Genomic DNA, 26796 nt, shown 5'->3' with positions numbered 1-26796 from the left:
ACTAGCACTGTATAGTAAATAGTATTGTCTTGTGTTTTTATTATTTATTATTAAATATTTTTAAACCTTTCAACTATGGCTGTTTTGTGTAGAGATACGTTAAGCTCTAAGAGTACATTGCATATTTACAGTGTTCCTCTACCAAGTCCCTCTAATAAGCCTTGACTGTTTAGTCACACTTACCAATTAGATAATAATATTCCACAGTAATAATTGGACACCTTTTTAAGGGCCTTTGAGTAGATGATAAATATTAGCTGGTTGGTGCCAGTGATTTCTACCGTATAGTCTGGGTAAAAGGGGCACAGCTGGAGAACCAGTGCAAGCCTTCCCCAGGAGTGTCTGTGTGGTTGTATAAACTCTTATCTCAAAGTGTGTGTGTGTCAGCTACTTGGGCAGGGACACGAAGCACTGGTTGGACAGAGAGGGTGCTGGAGATTTTAGCTTGCCCAGCTGGCTGAGATCTGGACCCTATAGCTGTGCCCGTGGGGAGTCTTTTGGGGATCTGGAGAGCAAGGGAGCGACCAGCCCCGAACTGACTGTGATCTTTATGTGCTCTTAAGGGAATTTGCACTTTACTGTGTGTATTTGTTATCCTTTCCTCCTATATGAGACACCCCTCACTGGTGTTAGTGGTGAGGATTGAGGCTCCTTGATTGCTGGGCCAGGGCACGGGAGTCACAGTACTGTTTAGTACTCCTTTTTTTTTACAGTAGTTGGTATTTTTCTTCTGTAATCTTCCTTCTATTAAAAAGAAAAAAATGTTTTTCCTATTAATCATCTTGTTTATTCATAAATTATGTCTGAGAAACCTTCTGGTTTTAAAAGGTTTGTGGCCTGTGGCCATAAAATTCCATTGTCTTATGCACATTCAAAGTGTGTCTGTTGTTTAGGCTCAGCTCACCTTGATTCAAATTGTGATATTTGTAAGGCCTTCAATCTTAGAATCCTGATTGATAGAAAAAGAAGCTAATTTTAAGAGGGTGGTTCCCCTCAGAATCTAGTTTGACATCCTTTGGGGCTCAAACCACCCACAAGGCTGACAGGAAAGGAGAATCCCTTCATATAGAATCAAAAAACCTTCCTTGTTTCCGACCACTTGTTCATCCCCTGTATCCAAAACTTCCAGTAAAAGTTTGGGATGTGACCTCTTCGGATCAAAAATCTCATCCAGAAAAATCCCCTCAGATCTGATCACCACAACTGGTTCCAGATCCTGTCTCTTCTCAACTCCCTTTCCCTTTTTTGGAACAGTCATCGAGACAGCACTCCAGACCATCTTCTACAGCATCCTGTATACGATTTTCCAAGAGTCTGACTGAAGCTGATGTGAACAGGATGAAGATGAAATAACTCTCAACACAGATTTAAATGGGGGTTCTTCCGGCTTTGATCCCATTGGGTCCAGAGACCCTTAACAGTTCTACTCCCCCATAATTGGCTCCTTTTCCGATCCAACTATTGATTCAGGAGCTGTCAGATCCGAAGATTAGGAGTCATCTGCATCAGATCCAAAGATACTGGTATCTTCGACTCCAGTGGCATCTGTGACTGGCACGGTCCTGAGCAGTTCGGAGTTAGACAATTCTTGGAGCCGTAGCATCGCTGCCGAATCTGGGTGTTGAAATCAGCTCCGAAGCTGATGGAGCTGTCTCTGCCCCTCAGAGTTTCTGCGCTAGGTAGCATGACTCTGACTCCCTCATCAAGTGGTCTGTCTTCAGGGCAGAAGGATCTTATGGACTTTAAGCATGTTTTATCGGGGCCATCAATCTCCTTCTCTCTGAGGCATTCTGCACTCGAGGTAGTGGAGAAAACTTTCTCTGTTCCAGTAGTCTGGACTTCTGTCCCCTCTTTGGCTCTGACTATCCAACTCTTATTCGACTCTGCATCTAGGGCCTCATCCAGCTATGTCACTGGGACAGCCAGCCCAAACTATTCTCCAGAACGCCCAGCACACTATACTAATCTCTTCTGACACTTCTCTGGAGCATCCCACCAAAGAAGTTCCCAGGAAGAGAAAGTGTAAAAAGAGGCACTTGGACTCCACAATAATCTGTCACAGAAGATACTGACTTTGATGAGGGAGAAGGGTCCCCACAATTGCCATCTGGCAATGTCTCATTTGGAGACATCCTAGAACTCCTAAAGCAAGGGGGTGGTTGGTCTCTCGACAACCCTTCCAAGAGGAGTTGGCATTCCTGGAGACTATTGGAGCTGGCCTGTATATGATTTGGTCTCTCGACGGGCATGGAAAGAGCCTGATGCCATAGAGCCTATCCCTAAGAGACCAGATGGGATCCTGGCATCACCGAAAGACAGAACATATTGGAGCAAGGAAGTAACATTTAATGCCATGGTTGTAGTGGCAGCCACGAAGAAGGAACTAGCATAGTAAGGTTCCTCTGTTCACCCCCTCCAACAGGGAGTCTTGGGCACTGGACAGATTTGGGAAGCGTATCTGTGCTTCGGCGACCTTTGCCCTTCAGTTGCTGAATTATTTGGCACACTTCATGAGTCTCCTAGGGATTTAATTAAGGAACTTGTGAAATCCCACACTGGGAAAAGATCCTCCGAGGCAGACAGCACTATTGCCTTGCAGTTGGCTACACTTCAGTCCATATCAAACTTGTCCATGAGGCTTATCTCCCACACAGTGAAGGTATCTCACGGGAGGCAGATTCAAGCGTTTCTATCAGAAGACATGCCTGGATGCATTTTTGTGATTTTGCAGAACCCTTCAAATCTTTGTTTGTCATTGCTTCTTTTGACAGAAGTTGTTTATTTGACCCCAAAGTAAAAGACACACTCTGTAGGTGTGAGCAGAAAGGAAAAAACATGTCTGCTGTGGGCATATATTTTTTGACTCCTCAAAGGACCTTCTCTGAGAACCAACGAGGTGGGCAGAAAATGTTGTTCAAAAAATCCCAGAGCCTCTTCCAATATCCACATGGAGATATCTCCCCCAGAGCAGAGGAGGGAATTCTGATGTAAAATGCCATCTCTGCTGCAGAAATGCTCCACTTAACCAGGGATCTAGAGATACCTTCTCTGACAGATCCTGTCAGCACTTCTGAAAGGAGGCTCAACTGTCCATCTCTGAAGGCAGTCAGGGTTCATTTATCCCTGCACCAGAGAGCCTGGCTAGAAATTACAAAAGATTCATGGGTGTGGAGGATAATATCCAGTAGTTATATAAAACTATTTTCCCATCCACCCTCGCTAGTAGTAAACAAAATCCCTGATATTCCACCCAATCAGAGGGAAGCAGCAGCACTTGAAATAAACAAGCTGCTAGAAAAAAAAGAGTCATCCAAGAAGTCTCTCCAGACCAAAAAGACTCTGGAACCTATTCAAGATTATTTTTACTGCCAAAGAAAATGGGACTGGAGACCAGTTTTGGAACTTAGCAATCTGAATCTGTCAGTTCAGTACACAATGTTCTGGATGGCCATGGTTCAGTTCATTCTGCCTTTTCTGCACAAGTACAACTGAATGTTCTCAGCAGATCTTCAGGATGCGTACTATCATATCAAAATGAACAGACAATCCAGGAGATATCTACACTTCCTGCTGGGAGCCAGTCATTACCAATTCAGAGCTCTGCCTTTGGTCACACCACAGCCCCTGAGATGTTTACCAAGTGTATGGCAGTACTAGCAGCTCACATGAGATTGCAGTGATTCTGGGTGTTTCCATTTCTGGACGACTGGCTCATAACTGCTGTGACCAGGCATCATCTGATTGTAGCTCAAGACTATGTACTGCATTTATGCTATCACCTGGGGATTTCAGTCTGTCACAACAAATCTCATCTTGAACCAACACAGATATTAGAATTCATTGGTGCATTGCTCTGTACAGTCACTCAAACAGCCTCTCCCCCACTGTCAAGAGTTCAAGCTGTTCAGTTCCAGGTCAGAAAAAACATTCAAAGTTATGTCAGCAGCAATCATTCTGATATCATTGGCAAGGTACCATGTGAGGATTCTTCACTGGACACTCAATGGTCCATTTTCCATCAACCATTATCGAGTCAGATCAAAAAGGCTTGCAAAAATTATATTCTGTGGTAGATAAATTCCAGTCAAGTACAAGAAGGTCGCCCCTTTGTTCCCTCCCATCCCAAGGCCATAGTGACCATGGACGCCTCCCTGATCGGGTGGGGGACACTTCTTGGGAAAGACAGTCCAAAGCACATGGTCCCCCACACACATCGACACGCATATCAACATCCTGAAAATGAGAGCTGACCTCCTAGCATTGCAGGCCTTCAAAGCGTTCTTCCCGTTGGGACAGTTGCGGTTCAAACGGACAATATGTCAGTGGTGTGCTCTATCAGCAAACAAGGGTAACCAAATCTTGCCCTCTTTGTCGAGAAGCTGTGAGAGTGTGACAGTGGGAGATCTCATCCAACTGACTTCTGATAACATTGCACATTCTGGGGAAATCCCACATGATTGCAGCCAAATTAAACAGGTCTATTCGAATTCCTCGCGAGTGGTCCCTCAATATGAAGGTTGCAGAAAGGATTTTCTGTTGATTTCATTTCCAACAAAAGTTCTTTCATTCCCCCTTATACTAATGAGAGTAAAGCAATTTTCTGCTATGTTGAATTATCAAATAATACAATTGTCTGATGGTTTTGACAAATATAAAGATGTTATATATAATTTAAGCAAATTTGAATGGAAGTCTTTGGTTGATTTGAGCCAAAGAAAAGATATTGTAATTAAGCCCTCGGATAAAGGGAACAAAATAGTTGATGTTAAGTTGTCAATCTCGCCTTCATTCTTGCTTGATGGGTTCGGAGCCGATCCTCGGCTCCGACTCGGCACTTGCTAAGCTCGAGAGTCACTTTTACCAGCTCGAGGCAGCCCCATATCCCATGATACAAGGCGGTAAGTACCCAGATCTCGTTTGCCGCTTCGCTGATGAGGTCCTCCTTTTACCAGCTCCTGGTAAGTGAATTGTTACTTTACTATTTTAGCCCCTTTTTACAAAAAACCTTAAAATTATTAGTTTTTACTTAGTTTTAATCCCTTTCTGACAGAAAATTTCCCTGTCTCCTCATAACTTTTAGTCAGACTAAAACCCATCCCATCCCCCCCCTGTTAGGGTGTGTGTGTGTGTCTGTTATTGATACTTTTTGGTATATTTAATTTAATTTCTTGGACTGGTGTTGTGTGTGTGTGTTTTACACCATGTCTAAAGAAAGGGTCTCAGGTTTTAAGAAGTGTGACTCGTGCTGTCAGAAGATGTCTCTGACAGACGGTCACACTTCTTGCCTGTACTGCCTGGGGCCTCTTCACCTGCAGGACTCCTGTGCTATATGTCATTCTTTTAGCCAGAGAGTCCTGCAGGAAAGAAGAAATAAATTGATTTTGAGGGGCCTTCTTAAGCCGGAGGGCTCTCCGGCTAAGTCGGCCCCATCTAAGACTTCTAAGTCTTCCAAGGCCCAGGCTTCTGTGTCCAAGCCTGTGGCCTCGGCTCCGACTCATTCAGAGTCGAGATCGGCTCCGGCTGGAGCCAATTCTGGGTTACCTAAACCTTCGGCACCGATGGCTATCGGTGCCGACTCTGGTTCGACCACTTCGGTGTCGGCTCCGATCGGTTCCGACCACCATGTGGCCCAGGCATCGGTGTCGGCTCCGATCGGCTCCGACACCCTTACATTTATGGCCGTATCGGCTCCGGCTGGAGCCGATGCATCGAAGCTACCTGTCGGTGCCGATAAGTTGTCGGCTCCGACAGTTTCAGTAGTTTCATCGGCTCCGATGGTTTGTTCGAGGAAGAGGTCTAGGTCCCCTTCCTTGGAGCCGATACTTTCGGCTCCGGCTTCGCCTCTCCTCTCGGAGCGGAGCCATCGGAGCCGATCTTCAAGGTCATCCAGGCTTTCTGACCATGATTTGGAGAGAGTGGTCAGTAGATTACTAAAGTCACAGGCACTGGCCCAAATGCTACATAGTCCGTCTCAGCAGACGACTATTAGTCCACACCCCATTGCAGTTCCTCCTTCGACTCTACCTCAGAGTTTGGAGTTGGAGTCTTCGGTAATGGTTTCTGCTATAGCTGAGGGAGAGATACCCCCTTCTGCTCCTTCAGCCTCTACTCTTATCTCCTCTTCGAGACCTTCCTTAGAGGGATTCGGTGGCCGGGCTTCCCTGTTCTCCTCCGAGGGGGTGAGTGGCATCGGACCCTTGTCCGAGCCCGCTCTTCCCCTTGGAGCCTTGGCCTTGGTGAGCTCGGCTCCGACATCTGCCTCGGAGCCCTCCTTTTCGGTGGGTCCTGGAGTTCCTAGTTCTTCGGAGCGGGTTCTCTCGGACCTTCCTGGGAGGGGGGCCTTCGAGGTGATGAAGAGTGTGCTGGCCACTGGTCTCAGCCAGCAGTCTATTCCCTTAGCTCCTCCCTCTATGGTGCCTGTTGACATCTCTGCCACTTCTCTTGCTCCAGGACCCAGAGATCCTCCGCCTCAGGTTTCCCCACTGGGAATATCCCCCTCTTCCGAGGATTCTCCTGATTTGTCGGGGGATCCTCCGCGGAAGAGGACATGTAAGAGGAAACACGTAGACTCCCCCGAGTCTATCACTTCAGATACTGACTTAGATGAGTCAGAGGGATCCCCAAGATCCCCCTCTGAGGATGTCTCCTTCTCAGACATCCTAGAACTCCTTAGACAGAGGGGAAACTGGCCCACCAATAATCCCTCTGAGGATGATTCAGTATACCTGGAGGCGTTTGGATCTCGGCCCTCCACCTCCTGGGTGTCTCCGCCTTCGACCCCCTTATGCAGGTTATTGCTCGAAAGGCGTGGACTGCTCCTGACTCTGTAGAGCCTGTCCCTAGGAGGCCTTCTAAATTTATTACTGCCCCGTCGGACAAGCAATTCCTTACAAAAGGTGTCCCGCTGATGCCATGGTGGTGGCGGCTGCCACCAAGAAGGAACTTGCAGATCCTTCCGTACCTGTCCATCCTCCTAATAAGGACTCTAGGACCATGGATAGATATGGTAAGCGGATGTTTTCTTCAGCCACCTTTGCTATGCGTTCGCTGAACTATCTTTGTCACTTCACCAGACTCCAAAGGGATATCCTTAAGGAGCTAGGTGAAGTTGTGCAGGATCCTACAGCTGCGGGGGCTCAGGAAAAAATTGCTTTGCAGCTAGGAACCCTTAACTCCATGGCAAACTCCTCCATGCGGCTGATATCATATGCTGCTGATGGAGCGAGTAGGGCCGCAGGTACAGGTGCGGCTCTTAGACGCCAAGCCTGGATGCGGCTATGTAATTTTGCAGATCCCTTTAAGGCGTCCTTCACAAACTCTCCCTTTGATGGGTCAGCTTTGTTTGGCCCTCAAGTGAAGGAAACGTTGACCAGGTGTGAGCAGGACGGCAAAACTCTTTCTGCCATAGGAGTCCGTTTTTCCACCCCTTCTAGACCTTATCCCAAAGGACAGAAGGGTGGCAAAATGTGGTTCCGCAAATCCCAAGGAGTCACGCCGGACTCACGTGGTCAGTTTACCCCTAGAGGCAGAGGGGGTAACAACAACAGACTCCGCTCTAGAGGCAGAGGGGGTCCACAAAACCAGGGAAACAGAGAGTCTCTCTCTGACAAGCCCTTTCAGCATCCCTGAGATGTTGCCCGGCTGTTCCTCCTTGGAGGCAGTCGGGGGAAGACTATCGCTGTACCCAGAAGCCTGGCGTTCTCTCACTCAAGACAGATGGGTACAGTCGATCATATCCGAGGGTTACAAAATTCCTTTCGAGGAAAGTCCTTTCTATCCCTCAAATTCCCTTCCAGATGTACCACCCGGTCTAAGGGAAATTGCAGAGTTAGAAGTCTCAAAACTACTGCAAAAGAGCCATTCAGCCAGTTACAACAGACCATTCAGAGCCCGGAATCTACTCAAGGTTCTTTTTGGTCCCCAAAAAGACGGGAGACTGGAGACCAGTATTGGATCTCAGCAGACTCAACAAGTCTGTGAGGAAGACAAGATTCCGAATGGTCACTCTTCAGTCGATTCTGCCCTTCTTGCAGAAGGACAACTGGATGTGCTCAATAGATCTTCAGGATGCGTACTATCATATAAAAATTCACAGACGCTCCAGGAGATTTCTCCGCTTTCGGCTGGGGTCCAGTCATTTCCAGTTCAGAGCCCTGCCCTTTGGTCTCACCACAGCCCCCAGAGTGTTCACCAAATGCATGGCAGTGGTTACGGCTCACCTGAGACGTCAAGGATTCCAGGTGTTTCCGTATCTCGACGACTGGCTCCTGTCAGCCACCACCAGGCATCAGCTTGTTCAAGCCAGGGATTACACAATAAATCTTTGTTCTCAGTTGGGCATCTCGATCAACTTCGAAAAGTCATCCTTATTGCCCTGCCAGTCTATTACTTTCATAGGCGCAAACTTAAACACTGTTCGGATGTCAGCTACCCTTACAGACCAAAGAGTTTCAGACATTCAAAGTCATGTCAGGATCATTCTAGCCAACAAGAAAGTACAGGCCAGAATGGTTCTAAAGGTATTAGGTCTCATGGCTGCGGCCATTACTCTTCTTCCCCTGGCTCGCTTCTACATGCGCCTTCTTCAGTGGATGTTGTTCACTCAGTGGTCTTACCAACAACTTCCAATGCGTCACCAAATTCTAGTGACACAGATTTGCAAAAATCATCTTGCTTGGTGGATCACTTCTCCCCAGATTCACCAAGGCAGACTCTTTGTACCCCCATCCCTGGTATCCACTGTCACCACGGATGCCTCCCTGATCGGGTGGGGGGGGCATTATCAGGGCAGGATGGTTCATGGGACGTGGCAACCGTTCGAGTACCACCTGCACATAAATGTCCTAGAGATGAGAGCGGTGCTTTTAACGTTGCAAGCCCTCAACGACTTTCTTCCTGTAGGGACAATTGCAGTCCACACAGACAACATGTCTGTAGTTTGGTATATCAACAAACAGGGCGGAACCAAGTCCTACCCCTTGTGTCGAGAAGCGCTCAGACTTTGGCAATGGGCGATCTCCTCTCATCGGTTTCTGGTAGCAACGCACATCCCTGGGAAAACCAACATTTTAGCGGACAGATTGAGCAGAGCTATTCTCATGCCTCACGAGTGGTCTCTCAAGCAATCTATAGTGGAGGAGATTTTTCTGGAATGGGGTCGCCCATGTTGCGATCTTTTTGCTACTCCCCAAAACAGCAAATGCCCAGACTTCTTCTCTCTCTTCCCTCTGTCAGGCCATCCCCCCAGAGACGCTCTGACCCAGGATTGGCCCCAGGGACTTCTTTATGCCTTTCCTCCTTTTCCCCTGATCCCTCAAGTTATCCAGAAAGCAACCGTTTTGAGAGCCAAAATGATTCTCATTGCTCCTTATTGGCCTTGACAAGTTTGGTTTCCGTTCCTCCATCGTCACCTTTTGGTGCAGCCGTGGCATCTGGACCCAGTGCCAGACCTTCTGATTCACCAATCCGGTCAGCTGCACCGGTCTATCCCTTCTCTCAACCTCACAGCATGGTTGCTCCACTTCCTTCCTTAGCCAGGCTTCCTTTGATCTGTAACCCTGTTAGAGACATCATAGTAGCTTCTTTAAAATCATCTACCAGGAGGATTTATACAAGCAAATGGAAACGTTTCTCTTATTGGGCTAAGGCCAAGAATATTGATCCCTTCACTGCCCCAGTTCAGGCAGTTTTGGACTTCTTAGCGGAGATTTTTCATGCAGGCTCCTCTTCTTCCACAGTTAGAGTTCAATTGGCTGCTATCTCGAACTTTCATGTCGGGATGGCAGATCACAATATTATGTCCCATAGGCTTTGTAGAGCCTTCTTGAAAGGAATTTTCCTGCTAAAGCCTCCAATCAGGAATCCTCCTCCTCAATTGGATCTAAATTTAGTGCTGACATCCTTGATTCTTCCCCCCTTCGAGCCAGCTGTTTCTTGCTCCCTAAAATTTCTTTCTTGGAAAACATTATTCCTAGTAGCTATTACATCGGCCAGGAGGGTGTCTGAACTTCATGCTCTATCGGTTCAACCCCCGTATTTGGTCTTTCACAAAGACAGAGTATCATTGAGAACTAATCCGACCTTTTTGCCTAAGGTCGCCTCAAAGACAAATTTGAATCAATCCATTGATCTCCCTGTATTTTTTCCAAACTATTCAAACAGATCGGAACAAAAACTACATTATCTTGATGTCCACCGCCAACTCAGATATTATTTGGACAGAACTAAACAATTTAGGAAATCCGATCAACTCTTTGTTTCCTATGCGGATAACAAGAAAGGCCTTCCTGTATCTAAAGTGACATTATCTAGATGGCTTTCTTCTGTCATCTCTGAAATTTATCTGCTTAGGGGAAAACAGCTGTGCTCAAAACCTAAAGCACATTCAACTAGGAGCTTAGCTACTTCTACAGCCTTTCAAGCTAGACTTCCTTTAGACACTATTTGTGCAGCGGCCACTTGGGCCACTCCTCATACTTTTGTTTCCCATTACAAATTGGACTTGGCCTCCAGGGACAGAGCCAGTTTTGGCTCTACAGTCCTCAAGAGTCTGTTCCATTGAGCCACCCAGGATAGAGGTGCTAGGGACGCGGTCCCATCAAGCAAGAATGAAGGCGAGATTGACAACTTAACATTAAGAAGTTATGTACCTACCATAACGTTCCATGTTAGTTGTCTTCTCTCGCCTTCTTTCTTGCGACCCTCCCTCCTTCCCCCAGGCCTGGACAGACTTTTTCTATAAGGAATTATTATGCTGAAGACCATTCAGAGCTGGTCCTTCTTCCTTCCTGTAGGCTTTCTTTCTTCCTTTGGGAAGTGTTTATGCTTGGTGCTATTGCCCTTTGTCATCAAACGAGATCTGGGTACTTACCGCCTTGCATCATGGGATATGGGGCTGCCTCGAGCTGGTAAAAGTGACTCTCGAGCTTAGCAAGTGCCGAGTCGGAGCCGAGGATCGGCTCCGAACCCATCAAGCAAGAAAGAAGGCGAGAGAAGACAACTAACATGGAACGTTATGGTAGGTACATAACTTCTTATTTTACATTACACACAATATGTTAATAAGTGATGTTATGTAGTCCAATCTCGCCTACATTCTTAACCGTGTGTTCGGAGCCGAGCTCCGACTCGGCCAAACTTTTTTAGCTCTAAGTCTTTCTATTAGCTGGGCTAAGATGGTATCCCATGCTGCACTGCTCTCTATCCCCAGATCTCATTTGCCGCTCGTGTAGCTCAGTCATGGGCTCGCTCTTCACTGTGGCTAAGTACCCTTTTTCTTCTTTATCAGAGACATTTTTTGCAAAAAGCTATTTTAATAGCTATTGTGTGTGTTTTGTCTTGTCTTGTGGAAAAGTTGTGTTTTTGATCGTCTTTTCTGTGGTATCCCACTAGCTGTTTCCAACGGGCTAGGTGTGTTTTCAGTTAGAGGACCTAGTCTGTCCCCTTGCTTTCCTTGTGTCATAAAAGTTTACTGGGACTAAAAAACGTTTAAATTAGAGGTATTAGTCCCCCCCCCCCTTGTGTTTGTGTCTTAAGGATAGTTTAACTTAGAGATCTTGTGGTATTCTGTTTGTTGTTGGCTTTTTCCCGCATTGTGACTGTTTGACCGTTGGTCCTTTTGTTCAGTGGATAATTTTTGTTGGTGCGTAATTGTTGTTGGTTAACTATGTCCAAAGATACTAAGGAGCACAATCCCTCGGGCTTCAAGAAATGCTCTAGGTGCAGTTATAAAATGTCCATTACCGATGGACACTCTGTGTGTATTGTCTGGGAGCGATCCAGCTCCAGGAGTCGTGCAGCTTCTGTCATGCCTTTAGTCCACGAGTTATTCAGGAAAGGAAGAATAAATTGATTTTGAAGGGACTTCTGAAACCGTCCTTCGAGGAGGGTCTGAAGAGTGCTTCCAGCTCTAAGGCAAAATCCTCTAAATCAAAAAAGAGATCTCCGGCTCCATCAGTTTCTTTGGAGCCACCGGAGAAAATAGCAAAGTCTGCTTCGACATCCTTGGCTCCATTGCCCTCAGGGCCGCAGGAAGTGTCGGTTGTTATGGAACCTGCTTCGGCTCCAATCTTCTTGGAACCTGTTCGGAGCCGATTGCCTAGCATTAGGCCAGTATCCCCTCCTCGCAGGTCCCCTTCAGAGAGGAGGTTTTGAGCTCCTTTTCTATCCTCCAAATCTTCCAGGACCTTATCAGATGTGGACGGCGATAGAGTGGTGAAGAGACTCCTTCAGTCACCGGTTTTGGCAAAATCGTTTTTGGCTCCGACCCAGTTGGCTCCAGAGCCGATCCCTCAACCTGCTTCGATACTTCCTCCTTCGAGCACATCTCAGCTTTTGGAGCCAGAGTGCTCAGCTCTGTGTGATGTCCCTATGTCGGTTCCGACAGCCCCTCCTGGCTTATCGGTGCCGGCGTCAGCTCTGACCCCGTTGGTGCCATCCACGGGGTTCAGGACTCAGGATTCTTTGGTCGGACCAGAAGGAGAGGCTTCGGGACACCTCTCGGTTCCTAGTCTCCCTCTCGGTGCTTCGGCAAGGGGAAGTTTGACTCCTGTCGTGGCTTCGGAGGCTGGTTGTTCTTCGGACTCGGGGGAATCAGCCTTCGAGGCCATGCGGGGCGCGCTGGCCAGGTCATCAGTGGCATCATGCAGGTCGGTCATTCTGTCCCCTACTACACCAGTGCAGGTCTATGATTGCCATCTATCTCTAGACAGCGGAGCCCAAGGCCTCAGTGTACCCCCATGAGTGGTCCACACATTTCTGAGGGCCCCTTAGAGTTTTTGCCTGAGGAGCCACCCAGAAAGAAGATGTGCAAGAGGAAGCACATAGATTCCCAGGATGAGTCTCTCACATTAGACACCGACCTTGAGGAATCGGAGGGGTCCCCTAAGTCATCCTCTGAGGATGTTTCTTTCTCTGACATCCTAGAGATTTTGAAACAAAGAGGTGACTAGCCATCCAAAGCCCCCTCCGAGGAGGAGTCGGTCTTCCTGAAGACCTTTGGTACTCAGCCCTCTGCCTCCTGCGTATCTCCACCCTTCGACGAGCTTCTGAATTTGGTTTGTCGAAGGGTATGGGAAACCCCTGACTCTATGGAATCAGTCCCCAGGAGACTCAATACATTTTTGTTTGCTCCTCCTGATAAGGAATTTCTGTCCAAGGGAGTCCCTGTGGATGCCATGGTGGTGGCAGCTGCCACTCAGAAGGAATTAGCAGAGACTTCTTCCACCGTCCATCCCCCTAACAAGTAGTCTAGGACCATGGACTGGTACTGGAAGCGTACTTTTTCTTCAGTGACCTTTACCTTACGGTCATTGAATTATTTATCACACTTTACACGGCTCCACAGAGATCTCAAGGAGCTTGGAGATACTCTCACGGGTAACGTTTTTGAGGCGGTGGCCCAGATGGTCAATGCTCAGATGTCTACCCTCAATTCCATTGCAAACTCCTCCATGAGGCTAATCTCCTATGCAGCCAAAGAAGCGAGTAGGGCAGCAAGTTCAGGAGTTGCTCTTAGGTGGCAGGCCTGGATGCACCTTTGTCATTTCGTGAAGGCCTTCAAGTCTTCATTCACCGACTTCCCTTTTGATGGTTCCTCTTTGTTCGGAACCATGGTGAAAGACACTCTCACCAGGTGCGAGCAGGACGGAAAAACTCTGTCTGCCGTAGGAGTCCGTTTTTCGCTTCCCTCTAGGCTTTATCCCAAGGCCCAGAGGGGTGGCAAAATGTGGTTCAAGAAATCACAGAGGTTTTTTCCAGTGCACAAGGTGAGCCCCTCTCCAGAGGCAGGGGAGGGGGTGGTTATTCAGGGAGAGTCCACCCTAGGGGCAGAGGAGGCCCCCGCAACTCGTCAGCCCGCAATTCTTTTCGTGGTTCTCCCTACCTCCGCTCCTGATGGGAGGCCCGACTGTGCATTTCTGGAGCCAGTCGGGGGTCGAATCTCATTGTACTCGGAGGCCTGGCAAGATTTCACCCAGGACCAATGGGTTCTACAAATAATTTCCGGAGGGTATGTCACCCCCTTCTTGTCAAATCCCCCTCCAATCAAGAAAATCTCGGATGTTCCACCCAGTCAAAGGGATTACGCAGCTTCAGAAGTTTCAGAGCTGCTAGAAAAGGGAGCCATCCAACATGTCCCCTCAGACCAGATCGGATTAGAGACTTACTCCAGATTTGTTTTGGTCCCGAAAAGGACAGCGGACCTGAGACCCATATTGGATCTCGGTCAATTGAACACCCGTGTGCAAAAGTCCAAGTTCCGAATGGTCACATTGCAGTCTATTCTCCCATTGTTGGGAAAAGAAGTGTGGATGTGCTCCATCGACCTCAAGGATGCTTACTACTACATAAAGATGGACAGGGCATCCAGAAGTCACCTACGCTTCCGGCTGGGAGCCAGTCATTTTCAGTTTCGAGCCCTGCCTTTTGGTCTCACCACAGCCCCCAGGATGTTTAACAAATGCAAGGCAGTGGTGACTGCTCACTTGAGACGTCAGGGATTCCAAGTGTTTCTGTATCTGGATGACTGGCTCTTTACTGCCACCACCAGGCATCTACTACTTCAGACCAGGGACGCTACTATCAACCTATGTCAACAGTTGGGCATCACATTGAACTGGGAAGTATCTGCCTTGTTGCCCTCACAGCATGTCACTTTTATAGGCGCCAAACTAGACACCGTCCTCATGCGGGCGTTTCTACCACAGGAAAGAATCAGAGTCCTACAACAACAAGCTCACGCCTTGCTCCCTCTGAGAAGAGCGAAGGCAAGATGGGTCCTCCAACTGTTGGGGACAATGGCTGCTACGATTATGTTAGTCCCTCTGGCAAGGTTACATATGAGGTTCCTTCAGTGGCTTCCCTTTGCCCAGTGGTCTCTTCAACGTCTTCCACTTTGTCACCCTATTCTACTCACAGACAGGGGCAAACAGGATCTCAGTTGGTGGCTTCGCACCGACAACCTGAATGCAGGAAAGCCCTTCATTCCTGCACCCCTGATTGCCACGGTGACCACGGATTCCTCCCAGATTGGGGGGGGGGGCATTATCTAGGCAGGACAGTCCAAGGCACATGGCAAGAGCACGAGCTGCATCTGCATATCAATGTCCTGGAGATGAGAGCTGTGCTACTAGCGTTGCAAGCACTTCAGAGTTTTCTTCTTCTCGGGACTATTGCAATCCACTCAGACAATATGTCAGTGGTGTGGTATCTGAACAAGCAGGGAGGTACCAAGTCTTATCCCCTTTGCAGAGAGGCCATGCGAGTGTGGCAGTGGGCAGTGTCTTCCCAACGTTTTCTGGTGGCAACGCACATTCCGGGGAAGTCCAGTGTGATCCCAGACAGGCTAAGCAGAGCTATTCTGATGCCTTACGAGTGGTCCCTGAGCTGTCAAGTTGCAGAACAGATCTTCCGCAGGTGGGTTCAGCCTTGCTGCGACCTTTTTGCCAGCCCCCTCAATGCCAAATGCAGCAGCTCCTTCACATTGATCCCCCCTCAGGGGGAGTCACCCAGGGACACTCTAGTCCACAATTGGTCCTCCGGTCTACTGTATGCCTTCCCTCCGGTCCCCTTGCTGTCAAAGGTTATTCAGAAAGCAAAATCCTTGGGAAGCAGAATGATTCTGATTGCCCCACACTGGCCTTGTCAAATTTGGTTCCCCTTTCTCCATCCCTATCTCATGGACGCTCCTTGGATTCTGGACCCACAACCAGACTTACTGACACACATGTCAGGGCAGCTCCATCCCTCTCTTTGGACCCTCCGGTTGACAGCCTGGCTACTCCACTTCCGCCATTAGTTAGGCTTCATCATTTTTCGCCAGAGGTGGTTCATATTTTATCTTCCTCTCATAAGCTCTCGATCAGGAAGATTTATTACAGCAAATGGAAGAAGTTTTCAATCTGGGCACATGCCAAAAAGATTGACCCTTACACAGCTCCAGTTTCGTCTGTATTGGAGTTCTTGTCTATGCTCTTTAACCAGGGTTCAGCGGCCGCAACCATTAAAGTCCAATTGGCGGCGATTTCTACCTTTCATGTCGCAGACGAGCCTAGCCTGATGGCACATAGACTCTGTAAGGCTTTCCTGAAGGGCACTTTGTTACTTCGTCCTCCGGTATCAACCTGTTATGCCTTGGGACTTAAACTTTATTCTACAGGGTCTTACTTCACCCCCCTTTGTGCCTGCAGCCACTTGCGATTTAAAATTCTTAACTTGGAAGACTGCCTTTTTAGTAGCCATCACGTCAGCCAGATGTGTTTCGGAGCTTAAAGCTTTATCAGTCAAACCCCCTTATTTGATTTTTCATAAGGACAGGGTTTCTCTCAGACCGAACCCCTCTTTTCTTCCCAAAGTGGCATCAGTCAGTAACCTTAACCAGTCTATTGAATTGCCAGTGTTTTTTCCCCAGTTCTCAAACAAGGCAGAATTCAAATTTCATCAGTTGGATGTGCACAGACAATTATGTTTTTATTTGCACAGAATGAAAGACCTCAGAAAATCTGATCAGTTGTTTGTTTTTTTTACGGAAAACAGAATTGGGTCTCCTGTTTCCAAAGTCACTTTGTCCAGGTGGATTTCCAGTTGTATTTCTTTCATTTATTCCTCAGGGGCTAAAGATTTACCGTTCCGGGTGAAGGCTCACTCTACTCGGTCTGTATCTACAGCTACAGCCTTTCAGGCCAGATTGTTTATGGATGATATTTGTGCTGCGGCTGCTTGGGCATCTCCTCACACGTTTGTTACTCATTACAAGTTGGATGTGGTATCTAGGGGCAGGTCTTCCTTTGGTTCTACAGTGCTCAGGAGTATTTTCCACTGAGCCTCCCAGGATTTAGGTGCTGGGGACGCTGTCCCACGGGTAAGAATGTAGGCGAGATTGGACTACATAACATCAAGAAATTATGTACTCACCATAATGTTTGATGTATGTAGTCCATCTTGCCTCACATTCTTACTTACCCCCCTCCTTCCCCCGTCCTGGAGGATCTGGAGGTTAGGTCTGGTTTTAGAGCTCCCTTCATTCTTGGTTTGTTCTTCCTTTCCTTAGGTGTTGTTATGCATGGAGAATGAGTGCTGGTGCTCGCAGCAAACTAGATCTGGGGATAGAGAGCAGTGCAGCATGAGATACCATCTTAGCCCAGCCAATAGAAAGACTTTGAGCTAAAACAGTTTGGCCGAGTCGGAGCCGACATTCGGCTCCGAACCCACAGGTAAGAATGTGAGGCGAGATGGGACTACATACATCGAACGTTATGGTGAGTATATAACTTCTTGTTATGAGCATCAAAGGAATGAGGAAGTTTATGGAAGGTGTGATATTTTTGATTATAACAATGCCATGACACAATATAAGATTTTATTAGAGAAGGGGGTTAGACTAGGTTATTTGACTCAGGGAGATGTTGAGAGAAAATTTGATATAGGGGGTATAAGATACCCGCCTTTTATTGTTTGCCAAAACTACATAACAATTTACAGAGCCCTCCGGGTCGCCCCATTGTAGGTGCTCATAAATATTTTTTAAGTAAAAAGAAGTTATGTACTTACCATAACATTCCATGTTTGTAGTCCATCTCGCCTATATTCTTGCTGGATGGGTTCGGCTCCGACTTGGCCTATACTAAAGCTCGAGAGCTTTTTACAGACTCGAGGCTAGCCCCTATCCCATGGTGCCTCATGGTAATTCCCCAGATCTAGTTTGCAAAAAAGTATTAAATACCTATCAGGTAATAATAATAAGAAAGAAGTTGTAAAATACAGGAAGGGATTAGAAACATAATCCATTCCAGGTGGACAATAAAGAGCAAAGTCAGGCAGCCCCCAAAAAAGGTCCACTAGATCCCCCAGAAAACGGAAAGGGGGTTGGAGGGAGGGACGCAAGAATATAGGTGAGATGGACTACAAACATGGAACGTTATGGTAAGTACATAACTTCTTTATGTTATGTAATCTTATCTCGCCGTAATTCTTGCTGGGTGGGACAGCGTCCCTAGCACCTTTATCCCAGGTGGCTCAAGCAAAGAGACTCTTCAGCACAGTGGATCCAAAGGATGACCTGTCCCAGGAGGCCAAATCCAATTTGTAATGAGTGACAAACGTATGTGGTCTTGCTCAAGTAGCTGTTGCACAAATAGTATCAATTGGGAGCCTAGATCTAAAGGCGCATGAAGTAGCTACAGCCCTAGTAGAGTGACCTTTAGCATTTAACGGTAATGGTCTACCAGCTTGTTGATAAGCAAAGGATATGCAATCCGAAAGCCATTTTGAAAGAGTAATTTTTGAAACAGGTAAGCCTTTTTTTTTGTCGGAAAAGAAAACAAAAAGTTGATCAGATTTCCTGAATTCTTTGGTCCTGTGTATATAGAATTTGAGTATCCTGTGAACATCTAGCTGGTGAAGTCTATACTCTGATTTATTAGAGTGGTTTGGAAAAAACACAGGTAACTCAATGGTAGTATTCAGGTTGTAGTCTGAGCATGCCTTAGGGAGATAGGAAGGGTTTGTCCTAAGAGAGACTCTATCCTTGTGAAAGAATGTAAGGAGATTGAATAGTTAGGGCTTGAAGTTCCGAGACTGTCCTAGCCGATGTTATAGCTACCAAGAACAGGGTTTTCCATGATAACAATTTTGAGTCTGACGACGAGGATGGTTCAAAGGGTGCAGACATCAAAGATGAGAGGACTAAATTTAAGTCCCAGGGTTGTAAAGGTTATTTTATTGGGGGCCTAAGAAGAAGAACTCCTTTTAAGAAGGTTTTACAGAGGGAGTGTTGCATGATTGGATTTCCCATGAAGCCAAAATGGAAATTGGAAATGACAGCTAATTGAACTCTAACTGTAGCGGCTGCCACTCCTTCATGAAAAGCTGTTGTTAGGGAGGATAAAATGGATTCTAAAGGAGCTGTATATGGATCTAAGCCCCGGTTTGTAGCCCAAAGGGAAAACCTTTTCCATTTGCTAGAATATACTTTCTGAGTGGAAGGTTTATGGGATGAAATTAGGATGTGTTTGACCGTTGGAGATAAGAGAATGCACCTGGCTATACATTGAATTGGAGCAGCCATGCTGTCAATTTGAGGGTGTGGATGGAGGGGTGGAACTGTCCCGATTGATGAATCAGGAGATCTGGAGATGGATCCAGAATCCATGGTTCCTCCAAAAGGTAGAGCCACAGGAAAGGAAACCAAACTTGTCAAGGCCAGTAAGGAGCAATGGGGATCAAGGAACTCCTCAACTGTCTTGCTTTCTGTATTACTTTGGGTATGAGTGGAAAGAGAGGAAAGGCATAGAGAAGTTCCGGGGGCCAATCGTGAACTAGAGCATCCCTGGCTGACTTCCCCGGATGGGGAATAAGGGCAAAGTAGCTGCTGCATTTGGTGTTCAGGTGAGTGGCAGATAGATTGCAGCAAGGCTGGCCCTGTTTGCGAAAGATCTCTTTCTCAACCATTGGATTCAGGGACCACTTGTGAGGCATCAGAATTGCTCGGCTGAGTTTATCCGTTATTACGTTGGATTTCCCTGGGATATTCGTTGCTATCAGGAAGCGTTGAGTATCCATTTCCCATTTCCAAACTCTTAAGGCCTCTCTGCAAAGCATGTAAGACTTGGTTCCTCCGTGTTTGTTTATGTACCACCCAGCAGTCATGTTGTCTGACTGAATCGCAATTGTTCCAGTGGGAAGGGATCTGTGAAGTGCTTGCAATGCATATAGCACCGCTCTCATCTCCAGAACATTGATGTGTAAGTGGTTCTCGTGGTTTTGCCAAATACCTTGGACTGTCTTTCCCAGATAATACCCCCCCCCTATCTGGGAAGCATCCATGGTCAAAACTGCTTTCTCTTGGGGAAGAACAAGTGGACGGCCTATGACAAGTTGTTTCGTGTGTAACCACCATGTCAGATCCCTTTTGCATGCATTTGTTATTAATATCTGGTGAGATAATGGAAGGTCTTGCATCGACCATTGTGCAAACAGCATTCATTGGAGAATCCTCATATGTAGACGAGCAAAAGGAACTAATAAGATGGCAGAAGCCATAGTCCCTAGGACCTGAAGTACTACTCTGGCCTGGACTCTTTGTTTGTTTAATAAGGATCTGATCTGGCTGCGTAGAGATTATACTCTTTCCTGTTTTAGCTTTACTGACATGGTGGTTGTGTCTATTTCTGAGCCTAGATATACAATATGCTGTGAGGGAGATGACAGATTTTTGCAAGTTGACAGTGATGCCTAGGCTGGCGCACAAGGATAGAGTCTCGTCCCTGGTTCTTATGAGTTGATGCTTGGTGGTAGTAGTGAGGAGCCAGTCGTCTAGGTACGGAAACACCTGGAATCCTTGACGTCTCAGGTGAGCTGTTACCACTGCCATGCATTTGGTAAACACTCTGGGGGCTGTAGTGAGACCAAAGGGCAGTGTTCTGAACTGAAAATGGCTGGCTCCCAGCCGGAAGTGTAAATGTCTCCTGGAGCGCCTGTCCATTTTGATGTGGTAGTATACGTGTCCTGGAGATCGATTGAGCACATCCACTTGTCTTTCCCGATTAAGGGAAATATCGACTGCAGAGTGACCATTCGGAACTTTGATTTTCTTACATGCTTGTTGAGCCTGCTAAGATCTAGAATTGATCTCCAGTCCCCTGTCTTTTTTGAACTAAAAAGAATTGAGAGTATGTTCCGGATCCTCCTTGCTCTGTGGGGACTTCTTGGATGACTCTTTTTTGTAGCAACAAGATGACCTCTGATGTTGCACGGTGTAGTTGGATGGGTGGTACGTCTGGAAGAGACCGGTTTGTTGGGGGTTCGGAAATAAAGGGAATCAGGTAACCTCTGGATATTACTGTGTGTACCCAACGATCTTGAGTGATAGTTAGCCAGGCGCTTGGGTACAGCGATATATGACTTCCGACTGCCTCCAGAGACGGACAGTCAGACAACCCCTCAGGGTCGATGGAAGGGACGATCGGAGAAAGGTTCTCTGTCTCCCTGATGTTGCGGACCTCCTCTGCCGCGAGGGCGGCATCTTCTATTATATCCTCCCCCTCTGACCCTGGGGGTGGGTTGACTTTGTGCTTGAGGAAAACCTTTTTGGGATTTGCGGAACCACATTTTCCCTCCTGTATTTCCCTTGGGATAGGGTCTGGACGGGAGAGAGAAACAAACCCCAACTACAGATAAGGTTTTTCCTTCCTGCTCACACCTACTCAAAATCTCTTTCACTAGGGGTCCAAAAAGAGATGAACCATCAAAGGGAACGTTAGTAAAGGAAGACTTGAAGGATTCCGTAAAATTACAAAGCCGCATCCACGAATGTCTCCTGAGAGCTCTTCCTGCTGGGGCTGCCCTGCTCGCTCCATCTGCTGCATATGAGATCAACCTCATGGAGGAGTTAACTATGGAAGTAAGGGTGAAGAGCTGCACAGAAACCTTGTCCATGGAACCCGGAGCTACTGAACCCTGGAGGGTATCTCCTAACTCTTTCAGGAGATCCCTCTGCAGATGTGTGAAATGAGTCAGGTAATTCAGCGATCTTAGTGTAAATGCTACTGAAGAAAACGTACGCTTCCTGTACCTATCTGTCGTCCTGGACTCCTTGTTAGGAGGATGGATATTAGAAGACGTCTCAGATAATTCCTTCTTGGTGGCCGCTGCTACCACCATAGCATCAACTGGAACTCCCTTGCTAAGGAAAGACTTGTCCTCAGGTGCTGCCATAAATTTTTTTGGCCTCCACTGAATCTGGAGAGGTCCATGCTTTCTGCGAATTGACCCCCAAAAGTTGGACATAAGGTGGTGTTACCGAAGAGGTGGAAGGTCGGGAGCCAAAGGCCTCAAGATACACTGATTCATCCTCAGTAGGGTTAGAGGTCTTCCATTCACCCCTCTGTCTAAGGATTTCTAGGATGTCAGAGAAGGAGACATCCTCAGAGGGAGATCTAGGGGACCCTTCTGATTCTTCTAAATCAGTGTCTGATGTGACAGACTCAGGGGAGTCGACATGTTTCCTCTTACATAACCTCTTCCGAGGGAGCTCTCCAGCGGGATAATCTGGGGAGGTCTCGGAAGGGGGGGCGCCTCCAATGGGGGCTACTTGGGCCTCTGGTTCCCTATGCTGTGGAGGTGGCAGGGGGGAAGATGTTGCTGCCTGCTGCTGGTGGGACACAGGTTCCAAAGGAATGGCTTTGGCAGAGGATAAAGCCTTCTCTATAACTTCGAAAGCCCCCCCCCCCGCTCTGAAGAGGACCTCCGCTCCAGGGGCACGGATGGTCGACTGCTAGCAAGAGGGAACGGCTGCAAAGCAGAAGTGGGAGCCGAGCTGAGTCGAGCCGAGGCACCGAGAGGGAGGGTCAGTTCTGAAGAGAACCCAGGGTGACTGTCCCCCTTGCAGTCGACACGAGAGCGTCGGCTCCAGACTGAGCCATCAAGGATAGAGTAATTGGCTCCGAGGAAACAGGCTGAATCTCCGAAGTTGAAGGGTTGAAGACAAAGGAACCTGATGTAATCGGCTCTTAGAGTGAAGTAGTTGGAGGAAGAACAGTGATCAGTATGGGGGATGGCTCCAAGACCTTTGGGTCTGGAGGGGTCAATTTTCTAGCCAGAGCTGGATCCGAAAGCAGCCTCTTCACCACCCTCTCAATGTCCTCATCTGATAGGGTCCTGGAGGATCTGGTAGAGACTGAAGGAGACCTCCTTCTCTCCAAAATAGGAGATCTCAAAATAGGAGATACAGTCTCGATGTCAGGCAAAACCTTCGGTACCGAAGACTCAGAACTGATGGAATAGACTGCACCGAAGATGAAGCAGAGTTGGAACCGGAACTCCTTGGTTCCGACGCTTTAGATTTTTTGGTCGGCTCCGAAGTCAGGGCCGATGATTTTCTCTTTGAAGATTTTGCAGCTGCTTGACCAAGTTCCAGCTGTTCCTGGAAGGAACTGGTCATGAGACCCCTGTCAATAAGCTTATCTTCCTTTCGTTTAACACTCTTGTACTAAAAGCGTGACAGAAGGTGCAAGGTTCCTGTAAATGGGCTTCGCCCAGACAGTATACGTAACTGGTGTGGCTGTCTGTAAGAGACATTTTCTGCACATACCTGTTGCATTTTTTGAAGCCCGAAGGGCGATGGTCCTTATAATCCTTATCTTTATCTTTAGACATAGTTAAAGATTACAAAATAAAGGTGTAAGGAAGAAGAAAGTTTTTTTTTTTTTTATAACAGTCACACACACAGGGAGGAAAGGCCCTCTAACTTAAATGGGCACTACGGCCCTCTAATTTAAACGGGCCGTACAGTCCTAAGGGGGGAATAGGGGTTGAAAACTTTCAAAAAACAGAAGCACAATACAGAAGAAATTATTAATATATAAATATGACAGAAAAAGGTGGTAGAAAAGGACTAAATAAGTAAAAAATTGTTCTACTTAGCCAATCAGCCAGTAAGACACACCCTTGAAGCTTTCTTGGCAAACGAGATCTGGGGAATTGCCGTGAGGTACCATGGGATAGGGGCTAGCCTCGAGCCAATAGAAAGCTCTTGAGCTTTAGTATAGGCCGAGTTGGAGCTGAATATTGGCTCCGAACCCATCCAGCAAGAATTACGGCAAGATAGGACTACATAACATCATAGGTTTACTTATACATGAATATTTAAAGCCTTATGTCATGACATTACAGTCCTATATTAAAGATTATTTTGATTTTTTGGATAGAACACGAGATATTAAGTGGAATAATGACATGTATTGTGTAGTCATGGACGTAAAACGTCTTTATACCAGTATTAATCATCAGGATGGTATTAAAGCTTTAAATTATTTTTTAGGAAATTCTCCTTTGTCTTGTTATACTGTAGTACTTACACACTTTTGTTTGTTAAACAATTATTTCGTTTTTGATGGTTCTATCTATCATCAGTTACAAGGTACTGCCATGGAGGCATCTTTTGCCCCCATGTATGCATATTTGTTTATGGCTCTTTTTGAGTTGGAATATCTGTATAAGCACCAGTTTGTAAGAAATAATGTTATTGCCTATTACAGATATATTGATGATTTCATTTTTATATGTGAGGGCGGTAGAGATAATGTAATGAACTTCTGTTTGGATGTAGAACAGAATATGTATGGTTTAAGTTTTGATGATATACAGTGTGGAAATAGGGTTCATTTTTTTAGATTTGGTATTGGAAGGGATTAATGGTGGGGCTATTAGGACATCTGTCCACAGGAAATTTGTGGACAACACCCATTTTTTTACATGGGGCTAGTTTTCACTCCCAGCATTTATTGGAGTGCCTACCTTATGGAGAGTTTCTTAGAATGCATAGAATTTGTAGTGATTGGGGAGATTTTATATGAGAATGTAGGTACACTTTTCACATGTTTATAAATAGGGGGTACAACTGTGATATAGTTAAGAATTCTTTACAGAAAGTGGTTGCACATAGATTGGGACTGAATCAGTGCCGTAATGATATGAATAAGATGGCGGTTAATACTGAACTGCATAAGGATCAGATACATTTTGTTCAGTATATAATAGTCTTAGTAACAGGATTAATAGAAAATTGCATAAATGTTGGAAATTTTTATTTCAGGATATGGAGTTGAAAAGAATTATATCAAATTGTCCTTCTATTTCCTATAAAAAAGGAAAGAGTTTAAAGGACTTTTTGGTTTCTAGTTATTTTTCTATGCCTGATGAAGCATTACATGTGACCCCTGGTTTGGAGGGTACATATCCTTGTGGCTGTTGTTCCATATGTTCCTGTATTGTTACAAGTTTTAGGAAAATAAATGGTGCCTATTTTTCACCTAGTGGCAGTTTTTCCTGTAATAGTGAAGGTGTAGTGTATGTTCTCAAATGTCCCTGTAATTTATTTTATATAGGGGAAAGTAAGGTCAGAATACAGGAACATATAAGGGACATAAAGAATAATAAAACTGAAAGCAATATTGCTATGCATTTTAAAGGAGCACACGATAGTGATTATTCTTTGTTACAAGTTTCAGTTTTAGAACAAGTTTTTATGAAAATTGGTGAAGTATGTAATATAAAGGCGAAACTTCTTTATAAGGAATCTATTTATATTTTAAAATTCAATACTATGGTTCCTGTAGGTTTAAATTTAGAAATCAATTGGAAGCAATTATTATGTAATTGAATAATTAATTTATTTATTAACTGGTGGTGTTATAAAAAGGTTTGTGAAATGTTGTGTATTTGTATCACTCCTGGAAAGCTGAGAGCCAAGGTGCTAGACTTCCAAAAGCTTTTTCATTAAACCTGTGTTTGGATTGTGGCCGATTGTGGATTCTTATTAGAATCACAGACCCTGTTATCCAAACCTCCTTATTTGATTTTCATAAGGATAGAGTATCCTTACTGACGAATCCTTCCTTTCATTCTAAGGTGGTGGCAGAATCCAATATTAATCAAGCTATCAGTCTTCCTGTCTTCTTTCCAAATTTCTCAAATAAAGCAGAGTATATGTTACACCTTTTGGATGTTCACAGACAATTATGGTTTTATTTACATAGAACTAAAAATTTCAGGAAATCAGAACAATTATTTGTCTCTTTTTTGGAATCAGCATTAGGCAAATCAGTTTCTAAAGTGACTTTAGTCAAATGGTTAACTTACTGTACTACCTTTGTTTACAAAAAAATCGAGCTTATCTTTACCAAAAGTACATTCCACTAGATATGTGGCAACTTTTTTAGCCTTTTTATCTAGACCATCATTGCATGACATTTGTGCAGCCACAATTTGGGCTAATCCTCAAAGTTTTATTGCTATTACAAATTGGATCTGATCTTGAGGGGAAGTGCAGCCTTTGACTCAGCAGTACTCAGGAATATCCTTCCTTAGAGTCCTCCTGGAATCTAGGTAGCTGGGGACTCTGTCCCAACAGTTGAGGAAAGAATGAAAATGACATCAGATAAAAAAAAGTTATGCACTCACCATAACTTTCCATCTGTGTTATCCATTTTCATTCTTCCTTAACTTCCCTCCCTCCAACCCCCTCCTTTTTGACTTTTAGAAGGATTGAAATATGCTGGGGGAACTACTGTTCCTTTGTTTGAGTCCCACATTCTGTTATGTTATTATTTCCTATTGCCTTGCACATTTAAGGGGCAGCAAACGAGATCTGAGGTATTTTAGGTGACTAGGGAGTTATGGATAAGGGAGGAGCTTGAGAGCTTCAGTGTTCCGCAAACTGGAAGAAGTATACGAGTCAGATCCGAGGATCAGATCTAAACCCTAACAGTTGAGGAAGAATGAAAATGGACAACACAGATGGAACATTATGGCGGGTACATAACTTATTTTTCCCTCTCCCTGAGATGCCTGGTAAGCAAAATGGTAAGATATAACCGGCCCTGAGAGCTATATTTTTAAATATTATTGGTTTTCCCCACACAGCTGACCATTAGCTGTCTCTGAACTGTTTCTGGTGTCCCTCCTCAGTCTCCAATTCCCATAAAAATCACCTAATCCCACACACCTAATTAGATATACTCAGGAGCAGGGAGGGGCTCATAAAACAATGCTCACAACTTGCTGTTAACTTTACAGTGTCATTTATCTCTTTCAGTGAAAAGAGCACACTGCATTACTCTTAAAAACATATTAGCTATAAAATAATAAACTGCTGTTAATTCAGAGGTATAACATTTAACTAGTTGGATTAAAGACATCCATAAACAAGGATAGCTCTCAGCAGTCTGAGCTGAGATATTAATCTCTCCTACTCCTAAAGAAAGTTGGTGCCTTTCTTTCCATGCAGCCTTCATAAGCAGA

The 26796-nt window shown here is 45.8% G+C and overlaps 1 protein-coding gene across 1 annotated transcript in view; it reads left to right on the top strand.

The window, feature by feature from the left end:
* Positions 1–26796, top strand: part of LOC122803530 (ADP-ribosylation factor-like protein 13B) — an 817640-nt gene that overhangs the window by 575321 nt on the left and 215523 nt on the right. The gene's annotated exons all lie outside the window — the stretch shown is intronic.

The sequence above is a fragment of the Protopterus annectens genome, chromosome 5.part1 (assembly GCF_019279795.1).
Source record: "Protopterus annectens isolate FY-2018-M chromosome 5.part1, PAN1.0, whole genome shotgun sequence".
In the NCBI taxonomy this organism is placed as follows: domain Eukaryota; kingdom Metazoa; phylum Chordata; order Ceratodontiformes; family Protopteridae; genus Protopterus; species Protopterus annectens.
This window is presented reverse-complemented; position numbering and strand designations above follow the sequence as displayed.